A 14,752-nucleotide genomic window follows, 5' to 3' on the forward strand; every position below is an offset into this window, starting at 1 on the left:
ACTTCCTCCCACACCAATCTCTCTGTTTAGTTGCATTGGGTCCTTCCTGTTCCTCAAATGTGCCAAGCTCTTTTCTACCCCTGGGTTTTTGTGCTTATTGTTCCCTTTGCTTGGAACATGCGTCCTCATCTTCCTCATGGCTGAATTCCTCATCCATTGGGTTGTGACTTCCTCAAAGAAGCCTTGTGTGACTACTCTATCCGAAGGCATAATACTGATTGCATCCAGTTACTCTTTACTACACCCCTCCTCCCCACTCCGCTTTCTTCCTTCACAGCGTTTATTACATCATGCAACTATCCCATATGTTCTTTGCTAGTCTATTGTCTGTCTCCTCCATCTCAGCCAAATGATGCTCTGGGAGGGCAAGGACCTTGCCTGTTTTGTTCACTATTATATCTTCAGCACCTACTGTGCATCACCTAGTGCCAACTGTGTATCAAGCACTGTGGACCAAAATCCCTGCTCTTATGGAGCTTATATTCTAGTGGAGGAGACAGAGAACAGCTGTCTTAAACAAATGAATGATGTGATTTCAGGTACTGATGAGTACTTTAATAAATAAAACAGTGTAAGGGGACAGAATGTGCCTCAGGGAATGCAGACAGGTGGTGGTAGTTAGATAAAAGTGATCAGGAGAGGAGGTGTTGGAAGAGAGAACAGATTGCTGGGACAGGGCAGACCTTTGAAATTATGGGGGGACAGCAAGTGTAAGGGCCTCAAGGCAGCAGCTAGATTGAGGGGTTGAGGAATAAACAGGAAGCTGGTGTGGCTAGAGTGTGATGTGAGCCGGGGGAGAAGGGTGGGAAACAGAGGCTGGAGACAGAGGGAGTGGTAAAATAGCCATGCGGAGAAGGGAGGGTTGGGTAAAGAGTTTGCATTTTTTTCTAAGTGTGATGGGCCACATCTGTACAGCAATATTCAATTTCCAAAGCACTCACACTGTTTCACTTGATCCTTACAAGAACCTCTGAGGTTAAGTAGAACAGATGATAGTTAATATCTTTTATCAAGAAGGAAACCACCATTTGATCATTTTATCAAGAAGAAAACAAAGTTCTACCAAATTAGAGAACTTGAGTCACACAGTTCAAACAAGGTTCTTTATTTTTTTAAAAAAATATTTATTTTATTTATTTGGCTGCGCCAGGTCTTAGTTGTGACATGTGAACTCAACTGTTAAGTTACTCTTAAGTTTTGGCATGTGAACGCCTAAGTTGCAGCATACAGGATCCAGTTCCCTGACCAGGGATTGAACCTGCACCTCCTGCATTGGGAGCACAGTGTCTTAGCCACTGGACCACCAGAGAAGTCTCTCATACAAGATTCTTTAAATCAGTGGTGTTTAACCTTGGCTGTGCATGGAAATCCTCTGGGGGAGCTCTCTGCAAAATACTTCTATCTGGGTTCTGTTTCCTGAAAATGGATTTAAGAGGTCCAGGGCATGGCCCAGGAGGACTGTTAAGGCTCTACAGGTGATTCTATGGGGGCTGAAAGCACTGCTCTCAATCTGCCCACTTTTCACTACATAAACTGCCAGCTTGACAGAGCTTTTCCACTAAGCTGCCCACTAAAATCATAGGGGAGTTTTCTAAGAATTACAGAGGCCCAGACCCCAGACTAGACTCTAAAAATCAGAATTTCTGGGGTTGTGGGGACTTCCCTCTAGGTCCATTGGTTAGGACTCCGAATTTCCTTGCGGGGCTGGGGGGTTGGAGGCAAGGGGTGGAGGTTGTCTGGGAACTGGGATCCAGCATGCCACCCTAAGAGGCCCCCCCCCCAAAAAAAAAGAATTTCCTGGGTTGGGGCTCAAGCACTAGCTTGTTTAAAAGCACTTTACGTGCCTATCTGTCTTGGAGCTACCCACATTTATTTTTAAATTTTTCCTGTCTGTTCTTGTCTCCTTTATTGTTCCTTTTGGGGTTTATGCCTTTTTATTCCTTTCCTGTCATTTTCATGGGACTTTAGGAAGACATGAATTTAAATGGGTATACCAAACATACCATGTTGAACTGGAAATTTGCTAAATTAAAATTAAAAAAATTTTTTTTTCTGGTCACACTGCACAGCTTGCAGGATCTTAGTTCCCTGACCAAGGATGGAACTTGGACCCTTGGCAGTGAGAGCACGGAGTCCTAACCACTGGACCATCAGGGGACTCACAAACAACTAAATTTTAATTATAGCGGTTATATGCACACACAAAATGAAAAATTATATGTACATTCACTGTAAAAAATCAAACACTACAAAAGGGTACAGTATACACTGAAAGTACTCCAGTTTCACCTTCCCATTTCCATTCTTTAGGGTTAGCTGCTAGTCTGCTCGTAACAATTTCATAGTTAAAGTTCAATTAAAGTAGTTGTTTTTAATATATTTTCTCTCTGTAGTTTAAATTTTTCCATTTTAATTTAAATGTCTTTATGCCTTTTGCTGTGTTCTTCATCTTTATGCTTTAGAAAAAAACTATTTTTATTATTGTTATTTTATTTTTTGACCATGCTGCTCAGCATCCAGGATATTAGTTCCCTTAGACCCCAGAGATCAAGCCTGCGCCTTCTGCACTGGAAGCGTGGTCTTAACCACTGGCCCACCAGGGAAGTCCCCCTGCTTTTTTATAAGACTTTTCCTACGCCTCGGCTGCTCCCTAACACCCATCTCCCGGGGGATGCCTGTTCAGCCTTTGATTCTCAGCCTATCAGCTCTTAGTTTGTAAAACATTTCAAAATCGCTTGGGCAAAATTAATGTTTCCTTCTTTGTCTTCCTATACTACTTTGTTCATGACTCTATCTTAATGCTTCTGATACCATTTGGAAATTATTTTCTTGTGTTAGCACCTATATATTGGTACTTCCCTGGCAGTCCAGTGGTTAAGATTCTGCACTCCCAATGCAAGGGACACAGGTTTAATCCCTGGTCAGGGAACTAGATTTCCATATGCTGAACAGTGTGGCCAAAATATTTAAAAAACAAACAAAAAAACCACCTACACATTGCAAACTTGAGGTGGGGGGGGCTGTATCATGCATCTCTGTACTACGTTCTGTACTGTGGCTTTGGATTACAAGTGTCTTCTCCCAAGTGGTCTTGTCTTTTTCTTCGTGCCTTTTGATGAGGGAGTTCTTAACTTTCATGTCATCCACATTTACTAAAGTTTTCTATACCATTTGTGCCAATGTTATCTAGTAAACCCTTCCCTGAGATAGTAAGTAGGAAATTTTCCTTTATTTTCCTTCAGAAGTTCTGATTTTACTTTTTCCTTTTAAATTCTTCAATCTATTTAGAGTTAGATTTTGTCTTGGGGGTGTGTGTTAGGGGTCCAACAGATAAGCAGTTGGTTCAGCTCAGGTACTGAATAATCTATCTTTCCCTATTGATCTATTAATATAATGCCCGCTCTGTCATATATCAAGATTCCACATATGCCTGGATTGTTTCTGAGCTCTATAGGCTGTTTCATTTCCCCCCTCTCCCTATCCCTATGCTAATATCCCATGGTGCTAATTTTTAAAGTTTCATAATAAATGTTGATATATAGAAGGATAAGTCCTTGAAACATGTTACTCTTCCTCAAGAGTGTTTAGGCGATGCTTTGTCCTCTGTTTTTCCATATAAATTTTAGCTTAGCTTGTAAATGTCCACGGAAAATCTTGTTGGAAAATTTATTAGAATTGCATTGACAGATGAATCTTCCACCCCATCTCTACCCGCCATGAAGTATATATAGCTCAAGAGATGTTTGTAGAATGAATGAAGGTCTGATGATCATTTCCAAAGTACACCTTATAAACACACATTCCATAAAAAGAGGTCAGTGAATGAACGGATGAGGGACAAAGATGACTAAGATAGAACAGCAACTGTGTAAAATTTTCGCTTGCCTGTCCCAATACCTTATTTTAAATACACAAAGCCACAACTCCATCCTCTTACTGAACATAAATCTATGACCAGTTTGGAAAGCCTCCTGGAGAAAATTTTTCAGGCAGGCTCGCGTCCGCAGCACAGGCAAAGAAACAGGCTACCTGCTACCCGCAGGTCAAGTGTCTGCGACGCCTCGGCCTCCCGAGGTGCAGCGGTCCAGAGGGAGCGCGGTTTCTCCGGCCCTCGTCCCCGCGGCTGAAGGCACCAGAGAACTACAACTCCCGGCAGGCCTCGCAGCGCCCCGGCTTAACCAAGCGCAATCTGGGGGGTGGCGGCAAAGTTGCCCTCGAATCCCCGCCGCCCAGGCTGTGGCTGGAAGCCGAGCGCCGCGTCTTTCTGCTTCCCCACCCGGGTGAGTAGGGGCAGCCCCCCTCGGAGGCCGAAGCCGAGCCCGGGCCGCCAGGGGCCGCGGGAGCGCGGGGAAGCCGCAGTGGACGCGCCTCCGCCGGGGCCGCCGGTCTGGAGGGCACCCTACGCTAGTGCCCTTGGCACCCGCGGGCCCGGCGCGCGGCCACGTGACTCGGGCGACGGGCTGGGGCCCCGCCTCCTCCGCGGCCGCTCGCGCCGGCTCTCCGGTGGGCGGAAGCGGGGCGCGCTCCCGCGTGTCCGGTGGAGCCGGCTGGAGGAAGGTAGCCAGTGGCTCACTCAGACCTCCTCAGGCCCTGTGGTCTGTGGCCTCCGAGGCGCAAGCGTCCCGGGGCCCGAGCGCGGTCTGGATCAGAAGCAAGGGCGCGGGGTTATCTCTGCCCTCCGCCTGGGCCCGCGGCGCCCAGCAGCTCGCCTTATCTGTAGCACTGGCTGAGGCTTCCCTGGTGGTTCAGATGGTAAAGAATCTTGTTCAGTTCAGTCGCTCAGTTGTGTCCGACTCCTTGCGACCCCATGGACTGCAGCACTGCCAGGCTCCCTGTCCATCGCCAACTCCCGGAGCTTACTCAAACTCATGTTCCCTGAGTCGGTGATGCCATCCAACTATCTTGTTCTCTTTCGTCCCCTTAAGAATCTTATCTGTCTGAAGTGCAGGAGTCCAGGTTCTATCCCTGGGTGGGGAAGATCCCCTGGAGAAGGGGGAATGGCAACTCACTCCAGTATTCTTGCCTGGAGAGTCCCCATGGACAGAGGAGCCAGGTGGGCTACGGTCCATGGGGTCACAAAGAGTCGCTCGCGACTGAGCGACTTTTTCACTTTGCTGGGCTCTGAGCTTCCGGATTGCAAGGTAAACGTATGCTGATGACAGCCGGTATGTGGAGAGCTGCCTCTAGAAGACACGTACCGAGAGCAGCTCTCTCCCCTGGTTAAGTGACATTTACTTTGTACTGACTAGAAGTCATTCGATTCAACAAATACTTATTGATCACCTCCGTGATTCTTGGCACCTGGTGCTCAGGAAATATTTGCGGAGTTGAGAGTGAGTTAGACTTTATCTGTGCCTTCACACGTTTTCTTTAAGCAGTAGTCCTCAAACTTCAGCGTGTATCAGAATCACCTGAAGGGCTTGGTACAACACAGAAACCTGGACCACATCCCCAAAGTTTTTGATTCAGTAGGTCTGGGGTTCCCAGAGGGCTCAGTGGTAAAAAAAAATCCTCCTGCCAAAGCAGGAGACGCAGGTTCAATCCCTGAGACGGGAAGATTCCCTGGAGTAGGAAATGGCAACCCATTCCAGTATTCTTGCCTGGAGAATCCCATAGACAGAGGAGCCTGGAGGGCTACAGGCCATGGGGTCACGAAGAGTCTGACATGACAAGCGGCCACACATGCACAGTTCTAGGGTGGGGAGCAAGTATTTGCATTTCTAACTTGCTGGTCTGGGGATGCACTTTTGAGTATCCCTGTTTTGTAGGAAAGAAATCCTGTGAACTTACAGCAAGCACCAACTCTTCACTTCTGGACCTGGGTCTTTCTATGCTGGTGCCCGTTTAACTTTGGTAGTGATAGTAAGCATGTACGTATTACTTTGTTCACTGTAACTTCCCCCACATTTTATACAGATTTTCGTGTATAGGTCTACGTGTGTCAGTTTCCCTGAGTTACATCCTATTTTATCTTACTGTGTCTTTGCTTGGCCATTTCTCAGCAGCCCTCAGGATGTAAAATTTGACCTCTGCTGGTAAAGTTTACATTTTTTTTCCTTTCTGATATACACATTTTCTTCTCGCACAAGGGACCTGTAAGATAAGAAGAGTGCTTGGTTCAGGCATCCACCCCTCCCTACCACGACTCACTGAATAAACTATTTCGGTTCAGCTATATGCATCAGAGGCGCCCAGCAAGCCCTGTTCTCATCTGCTTTGTGTGCTCTTGTTTGGATCAGACACACTTGTATTCAAGTTCTGGCTGCATCACTAAGTAGCTTTCCAGCCAGCTTTCTTACCTTTTCTAAAACTCATCTTCCTCTGTAGAATAAGGATCTAATAGGATGCACCCCAGAATGCAGTTGTGTGAGTTACATGAAATGTTTAAGCACATTGTTCTTCCTGAGTCCCCCTCTCTCTGGATGAAATGAGTGGTAAATTCTACTCCTTGCCTGAGTGAGATTTATTTTTCCTCTCCACTCCGGGACTTCGGCATCAGTTGGGGATTCCTCAGCATTGATTTGCGACATCGAGTCAGTGGATGGTATCATCCCCTTGGTCGCTTTTTGCCTATATCAATAACGAGATTTCCCTGAAAACCTGATCACTCTCTCCAAAGGTATTATTGGGCCTTTTCCAGTCTTGGGAGCAGACCAAAAGAAATACTGCTTGTCTGTCTAACAGTCTCTTTAGGAAATGGGAGGGGTGCTGTGGTCACTTTATGGGATTAATGGGATTAGAGCCTTAAATTCTTTCCTCTGTGGTCATTCTCACCTGTGTAACCAAATAGGATGCAGTGATTCTAGGGTTACTGTCCTGGAATACGGGTTGGGAAAGAAGCAGCAGGTGGATGGTAGTTGAAAAGACCCAGCCAAGTGAACAGGAAGTGCTTGGTTCCCTACTTAGTTCAATACAGGGGATGGAATTGCATTTGACCATCAACTTATCAGACTCTGCTCTGGCCTTGCCTCATGACTTGCTGGTATGTTTCCTGAGGTCCAGCAAGATGGATCCCTTTCTCATCCTTGACTTGACAATAACGTAGCTGTCCTAAACGTTTCATAGCCTGGAGTTGGTGGCTTCTAGTGACGTGCTTTGATTGATCTTGTGAAATGCTGTTCATTTCTGGGGTGCCAAGCAGCGGCTTCCCTGTGCCTGGCTCTGTTTGGGGTTGGTAGAGGGTCAGAAGTCTCAGTGACTGATGCAGCTACTTGAGAATGGAGGTGAGATCGATGGTGGTTGGAGGTCTGCGAGTCCCCATCGGGGAGGTCACGTGCCATAAAGGGAACGGCTGAAGGGATTTCCGTTGTGTGTCTACGTGTGTTAGTTGCTCAGTGGCGCTGGACTCTGCGATTCCATGGACTGTAGCCCACCAGGCTCCTCTGTCCTCTGTCTACTCTGCCGTTTACTAGCTGAGCCACCTGGGGGTGAATCCCTCACCCTTGCTGCTCATTGGTGTCCTCATTTCTACCTGGGGATGGCAGTGATATTGTCTCACCTCACTGGTGAGGGGAATGTGTGGAACAGCTGTCCTCAGCCTCTGAGATCTAATTCCTGGTGATCTGAGGTGAAGCTCCTGTAATAATAATAGAAATAGAGTGCACAATAAATGCAATGCATTAGAATCATCCCCAAACCATCCCCACCCCTCACCCTAGTCCATGGAAAAATTGTCTTCCATGAAACCGATCCCTGGCCCCAAAAAGGTTGGGGACCGCTGGTGTGGAATAACTAATGAGATAATGAGTGCAAAGGGCTGTGTGAAGGTCAGTTATTGCCAATATTATTATCTGATGGTTAGGTTTTGGGGTCCAGGGTCCTCAGGCACTCCCCCTCTCACCCTCAACTGAAAAAAAAGAAGAATGTGATGGTATGAGAGACAACTCAGGTGAAGGTCAAAAAGGCAAGTAAATAGAACTGGGCAGGTGATTCATTAGCAAAAGGTTTAATAATGAAAGGTGTTTCTCATCGACAGACATATTTCACGGCTGACAGAGTCTTTTAAAAGACCCCGAGGGAAGCAACTCATTTACATGTTAAAGACTCACTGACACCTTTTAGAAAACTCCAGCTCCAGTCTATTTAGACACAGTTGGGCTCTTATATCATCTATTTTATGTTTTTCAATTTCCACCTCTTTTATTACTGAGGGCATTTGCATGAAAACTGGGACTTGGGAGTTGTGTCTGCTTCAATGCTGCTTCCCCTCTCAGAGGTGGTCTGGAGGCTGGGGGAGGCCTGTTGCCTAGAGGGACAGGCCTGGAGGATGGTGCAACCTCAGGAGGATGGGGTTGGGGAGGGTGGCTGGGAGGCGGGGCTGAAGATAACTGGGGGAGGATGGCAGCCCTGGGTTTGTGATTCTTACCTGGGGACCTGTGTTGCTACTGACTCAGTACAGGTCTCACAGGTGTAGTTTATCCATCTCAGCAGGCCCCCAAATATGGGGTGGTTAGTTTTTATGGGCTAGGTAATTTCATAGGCTAATAAGTGGGAGGGTTTATTCTGACTGTTTTGGGGAAGGGGTGGGGATCTCCAGAAATTGGAAATTCCCACTTTTGACCTTTTGCCTTCAGCCTCAGAACTGCCATGGCACCTGTGGGTGTGTCCTTTAGCATGTGCTAATGTATCACAATGAGCGTATAATGAGGCTCAAGGTCTACTGGAAGTCAAATCTTCTGCCATCTTGGGCCTAATTGGTTCTAACTAGTTTATGTCATATCTTTTAACAGCTATGCCATTCTTTTAAAGGCTGTGCTCTGCCCCCTTCCCTACTGATTCATTTTGAGTGAGGTGGGCACCGTTGGAGAGTTTAGAGAAGAGGAATGTATAGTTGGACTTAAGTTTCCATGTTGAAGATAGACTGGAATATTTTCACTCTTTCATTCATTCAGTGGTTTTTTTTTTTTTTTTTAAAGCAGGGTTACTTATTCATTTATTTATTTGTTAGTGAATTCTGCCCTTTGCATCTAGTGGAAAAGGCAGACATTGGACCAGATTATTAGAGGTAAAAACAGTGCACAATAAAACCAGAGAGGAAGGAGCAAGGAAGGCTGGGAGGTTGGCTGACAAAAGGCTTCGTAGAAGGTCAGTAGGGGATTGACTGTGGGAGATGAAGCTGGAAAGGTGGATAGGGATGAGAAGAGGGGTGGGTCTTGAATGCCTTGCTAGAGAATTTGGACTTTTTGGTAGATAGTTGGGAAGTAGGAAAATCAGAGATACCAAGGGAACATTTCACGCAGAGATGGGTTCGATAAAGGACAGAAATAGTATGGACCTAATAGAAGCAGAAGGTATTAAGAAGAGGTGGCAAGAATACACAGAACTGTATAAAAAAGATCTTCATGACCCAGATAATCACGATGGTGTCATCACTCACCTAGAGCCAGATATCCTGGAGTGTGAAGTCAAGTGGGCCTTAGAAAGCATCACTATGAACAAAGCTAGTGGATGTGATGGAACTTCAGTTGAGCTATTTCAAATCCTGAAAGATGATGCTGTGAAAGTGCTGTACTCAGTATGCCAGCAAATTTGGAAAACTCATCAGTGGCCACAACACTGGAAAAGGTCAGTTTTCATTCCAGTCCCAAAGAATGCTCAAACTACTGCACAGTTGCACTCGTCTCACACACTAGTAAAGTAATGCTCAAAATTCTTCAAGCCAGGCTTTAGCAATATGTGAACCGTGAACTTCCAGATGTTCAAGCTGGTTTTAGAAAAGGCAGAGGAACCAGAGGTCAAATTGCCAACATCTGCTGGATCATTGAAAAAGAGAGTTCCAGAAAAACATCTATTTCTGCTTTATTGACTATGCCAAAGCCTTTGACTGTGTGGATCACAATAAACTGTGGAAAATTCTGAAAGAGATGGGAGTACCAGACCACCTGACCTGCCTCTTGAGAAACCTGTATGCAGGTCAGGAAGCAACAGTTAGAACTGGACATGGAACAACAGACTGGTTCCAAATAGGAAAAGGAGTACGTCAAGGCTGTATATCGTCACCCTGCTTATTTAACTTATATGCAGAGTACATCATGAGAAATGCTGAGCTGGAAGAAGCACAAGCTGGAACCAAGATTGCTGGGAGAAATATCAATAACCTCAGATATGCAGATAACACCACCCTTATGGCAGAAAGTGAAGAGGAACTAAAAAGCCTCTTGATGAAGGTGAAAGAGAAGAATGAAAAAGTTGGCTTAAAGCTCAACATTCAGAAAACTAAGATCATGGCATCTGGTCCCATCCCTTCATGGCAAATAGATGGGGAAACAGTGGAAACAGTGTCAGACTTTATTTTGGGGGGCTCCAGAATCACTGCAGTTGGTGATTGCAGCCATGAAATTAAAAGACGCTTACTCCTTGGAAGGAAAGTTATGACCAACCTAGATAGCATATTAAAAAGCAGAGACATTACTTTGACAACAAACGTCTGTCTAGTCAAGCTGTGGTTTTTCCAGTGGTCATGTATGGATGTGAGAGTTCGACTGTGAAGAAAGCTGAGGGCCGAAAAATTGATGCTTTTGAACTGTGGTGTTGGAGAAGACTTGAGAGTCCCTTGGACTGCAAGGAGATCCAACCAGTCCATCGTTAAGGAGATCAGTCCTGGGTGTTCATTGGAAGGACTGATGCTGAAGCTGAAACTCCAATACTTTGGCCACCTCATGGGAAGAGTTGACTTATTGGAAAAGACCCTGATGCTGGGAGGGAGTGGGGGCAGGAGGAGAAGGGGATGACAGAGGATGAGATGGCTGGATGGCATCACCGACTCGATGGACATGAGTTTGAGTAAACTCCGGGAGTTTGTGATGGACGGGGAGGCCTGGCATGCTGCGGTTCATGGGGTTGCAAAGAATCAGACATGACTGAGCAACTGAACAGAACTGAACTGAACTGAGGGAGGTAAGAGTGATAACAGGGCTTCCCTGGTGGCTCAGTAGTAAAGAATCTGTCTGCAGTGTAGGAGCTGTAGGAGATGTGGGTTTGAACCCTGGGTGGGGAAGATCCCCTGGAGGAGGGCCTGGCAACACACTCCAGTATTCCTGCCTGGAGAATCCCATGGACAGAGGAGCCTGGCGGACTACAGCCCAAGGGCTGCAAAGAGTCGGACATGACTGAAGGGATTGAACACACACGCAAGAGTGATAAAAATGTACTTGTGCATTAGGATAATGGTGCTTGCGTGGCAGAGTGAAGGTTGGCTGGGAAGTGGGAAAGTGTTTGGAATGGGAGTGGTCGAATGGCTCAGAGAAGATGTGATGGGCTTCCCTCCACCTGCCTCTATTAATTGTACAAGGTCATGCTGAATTCTTGCCCCTGAGATTTAGGAGTTCTTCTGCATAAGCTCTTCGGCTTTGCAGAACAGGAGAAATGAAACTTAAAGTAACAATAAGGAGAAGTCTCATTTACTGAGCCATTGTTAAAGCAGCATCTCATTTCATTCTTGCAGTGGCCCTATGAGGTAGGTACTATCAAGAGCATTAAAAAATTTTTTTTATTGAAGGATAATTGCTTTACAGAATTTTGTTGTTTTCTGTCAAACCTCAACATGAATCAGCCGTAGGTATACACATATCCCCTCCCTTTTGAAACTCCCTTCCGTCTCCCTCCCCATTCCACCCCCCTAGGTTGATACAGAGACTCTGTTTGAGTTCCCTGAGACATACAGCAAATTCCCTTGGCTATCTATTTGACATATGGTAATATAAGTGTCCATGTTATTCTTTCCATACATCTCACCCTCTCCTCCCCTCTCTCCATGGCCATAAGTCTATTGCCTATGTCTGTTTCTCCATTGCTGCCCTGTAAATAAATTCTTCAGTACCATTTTTCTTGATTCCACATTTATGTGTTAGAATATGATATTTATCTTTCTCTTTCTGACTTACTTCACTCTGTGTAATAGGTTCTGGGTTCATCCACCTCATTAGAACTGGTTCAAATGTGTGCCTTTTTATGGCTGAGTAATATTCCATTGTGCATATGTACCACTTCTTTATCCATTCATCTGTCTATGGACATCTAGGATGCTTCCATGTTCTAGTTATTGTAAATAGTGCTGCAGTGAACAACGGGATACATGTGTCTTTTTCAGTTTTGCTTTCCTCAGGGTATATGCCTAGGAGTGGATTTCATACGGTGATTTTATTCTTAGGTTTTTAAGGAATCTCCTTACCATCTTCCATAGTGGCTGTATCAATTTGCATTCCCACCAACAGTGCAAGAGCATTCCCTTTTCTCCACACCCTCTCCAGTATTTATTGTTTGTAGACTTTTTGATGATGGCTACGCTGACTGGTGTGAGGAGATACCTCATTGTAGTTTTGATTTGCATTTCTCTAATAATGAGCGATGTTGAACATCTTTTCTTGTGTTTTTTAGACATCTGTATATCTTATTTGGAGAAATGTCTGTTTAGGTGTTTTTCCCACTTTTTGATTGGGTTGTTTGTTTTTCTGGTATTGAGTTGTATGAACTGCTTGCATATTTTGGAAATTAATCCTTCATCAGTTGTTTCATTTGCTATTATTTTCTCCCATCCTGAGGGTTGTCTTTTCACCTTGCTTATAGTTTCCTTTGCTGTGCAAAAGCTTTTAAGTTTACTCAGGTGCCACTTGTTTACTTTTGTTTTTATTTCCATTACTCTAGGCGGTGGGTCATAGAGGATCTTGCTTTGATTTATGTCATCAAGTGTTCTGCCTATGTTTTCCTCAGAGAGTTTTATAGTTTCTAGTCTTACATTTAGGTCTTTAATACATTTTGAGTTTCTCTGTGTGTATGGTGTTAGGAAGTGTTCTAATTTCCTTCTTTTACATGTAGCCGTCCAGTTTTCCCAGCACCATTTATTGAAGAGGCTGTCTTTGCCCCTTTGTATATTCTTGCCTCCTTTGTAAAAAATAAGCTACCATAGGTGCATGGGTTTATTTCTAGGTTTTCTATCTGTTCCACTGGTCTATATTTCTTTTTGTGCCAGTACCATACTGTGTTGATGACTGTAGCTTTGTAGTATAGTCTGAAGTCAGGAAGGCTGATTCCTCCAGCTCCATTCTTCTTTCTCAAGACTGCTTTGGCTATTCAGGGTCTTTTGTGTTTCCATATGAATTGTGAAATTTTTTGTTCTAGTTCTGTGAAAAATGTCATTGGTAACTTGATAGGGATCTCATTGAATCTGTAGATTACATTTGGTTCAGTTCAGTTCAGTTCAGTCGCTCAGTCGTGTCTGACTCTTTGCGACCCCTTGCCGCAGCATGCCAGGCCTCCCTGTCCATCACCAACTCCTGGAGTTTACCCAAACTCATGTCCATTGAGTTGGTGATGCCATCCAACCATCTCATCCTCTGTCATCCCCTTCTCCTCCTGCCCTCAATCTTTCCCAGCATCAGGGTCTTTTCAAATGAGTCAGCTCTTCGTATCAGGTGGCCAAAGTACTGGAGTTTCAGCTTCAATATCAGTCCCTCCAATAAACACCCAGGACTGATCTCTGCTAGGATGGACTGGTTGACTGTCCTTGCAGTCCAAGGGACTCTCAAGAGTCTTCTCCAACACCACAGTTCAAAAGCATCAATTCTTTGGTGCTCAGCTTTTCTTGTAGTCCAACTCTCACATCCATACATGACTACTGGAAAAACCATAGCCTTGACTAGACGGACCTTTGTTGACAAAGTAATGTCTCTGCTTTTTAATATGCTATCTAGGTTGGTCATAACTTTCCTTCCAAGGAGTAAGCGTCTTTTAATTTCATGGCTGCAATCACCATCTGCCACTGTCAACTTCTCCTTTTATGTCTGTTAGTGTTTGCCTTATGTACTGAGGTGCTCCTTTGTTGGGTGCATAGATATTTACAATTGTTATGTCTTCCTCTTGGATTGATCCCTTGATCATTATGTAGTGTCCTTCCTTATCTCTAGTAATCTTTTTTATTTTAAGGTCTATTTTGTCTGATATGAGGATTGCTACTCCAGCTTTCTTTTGCTCCCCATTTGCATGGAATATATTTTTCCATCCTCTCACTTTCAGTCTATGTGTCTTTAGGTCTGAAGTGGGTTTTTTGTAGACAGCATATATATATATATGGGTATTATTTTTGTATCCATTCAGACAGTCTGTGTCTTTTGTTTGGAGCATTTAATCTGTTTACATTAAAAGTAATTATTGATATATATGTTCCTATTGCCATTTTCTTAATTTTTTGGGGTTGATTTTGTAGATCTTTTTTTTTTTCTGTTGTATTTCTTGACTATATAAGTCCATTTAACATTTGTTGTAGAGCTGGTTTGTGGTACTGAATTCTCTTTAACTTTTGCTTGTCTGAAAAGCTTTTTATTTCTCCATCAGTTTTGAATGAGATACTTGCTGGGTACAGTAATCTTGGTTGTAGATTTTTCCATTTCAGTACTTTAAATATATCCTGCAATTCCCTTCTGGCCTGCAGAGTTTCTGGTGAAAGATCAGCTGTTAAGCGTATAGGGTTTCCCTTGTATGTTACTTGTTGCTTCTCCCTTGCTGCTTTTAATATTCTTTCTTTGTGTTTAGTCTTTGTTAGTTTAATTAGTTTGTGTCTTGGCCTGTTTCTCCTTGGGTTTATCCTGTATGGGACTCTTTGCATCTCTGGGACTTGATTGACTATTTCCTTTTCCATGTTGGGGAAATTTTCAACTATAATCTCTTCAAAAATTTTCTCGTACCCTTTCTTTTTCTCTTCTTCTTCTGGACCCCTATAATTCAAATGTTGGTGCGTTTGATATTGTCCTAGAGGTCT

The 14,752-nt window shown here is 44.4% G+C and overlaps 1 protein-coding gene across 2 annotated transcripts in view; it reads left to right on the top strand.

Moving 5' to 3' along the window:
- The first annotated feature begins 4,200 nt into the window (after nucleotides 1-4,200).
- Nucleotides 4,201-14,752, top strand: part of ADCK1 (aarF domain containing kinase 1) — a 127,635-nt gene continuing 117,083 nt past the window's right edge. For both annotated transcript variants that reach the window (XM_070469684.1, XM_070469685.1), the window contains exon 1: nucleotides 4,201-4,280. The gene's annotated coding sequence lies outside the window, so the exon portion shown is untranslated. The remainder of the gene's footprint in view (nucleotides 4,281-14,752) is intronic.

The sequence above is a fragment of the Odocoileus virginianus genome, chromosome 6 (assembly GCF_023699985.2).
Source record: "Odocoileus virginianus isolate 20LAN1187 ecotype Illinois chromosome 6, Ovbor_1.2, whole genome shotgun sequence".
In the NCBI taxonomy this organism is placed as follows: Eukaryota; Metazoa; Chordata; class Mammalia; order Artiodactyla; family Cervidae; genus Odocoileus; species Odocoileus virginianus.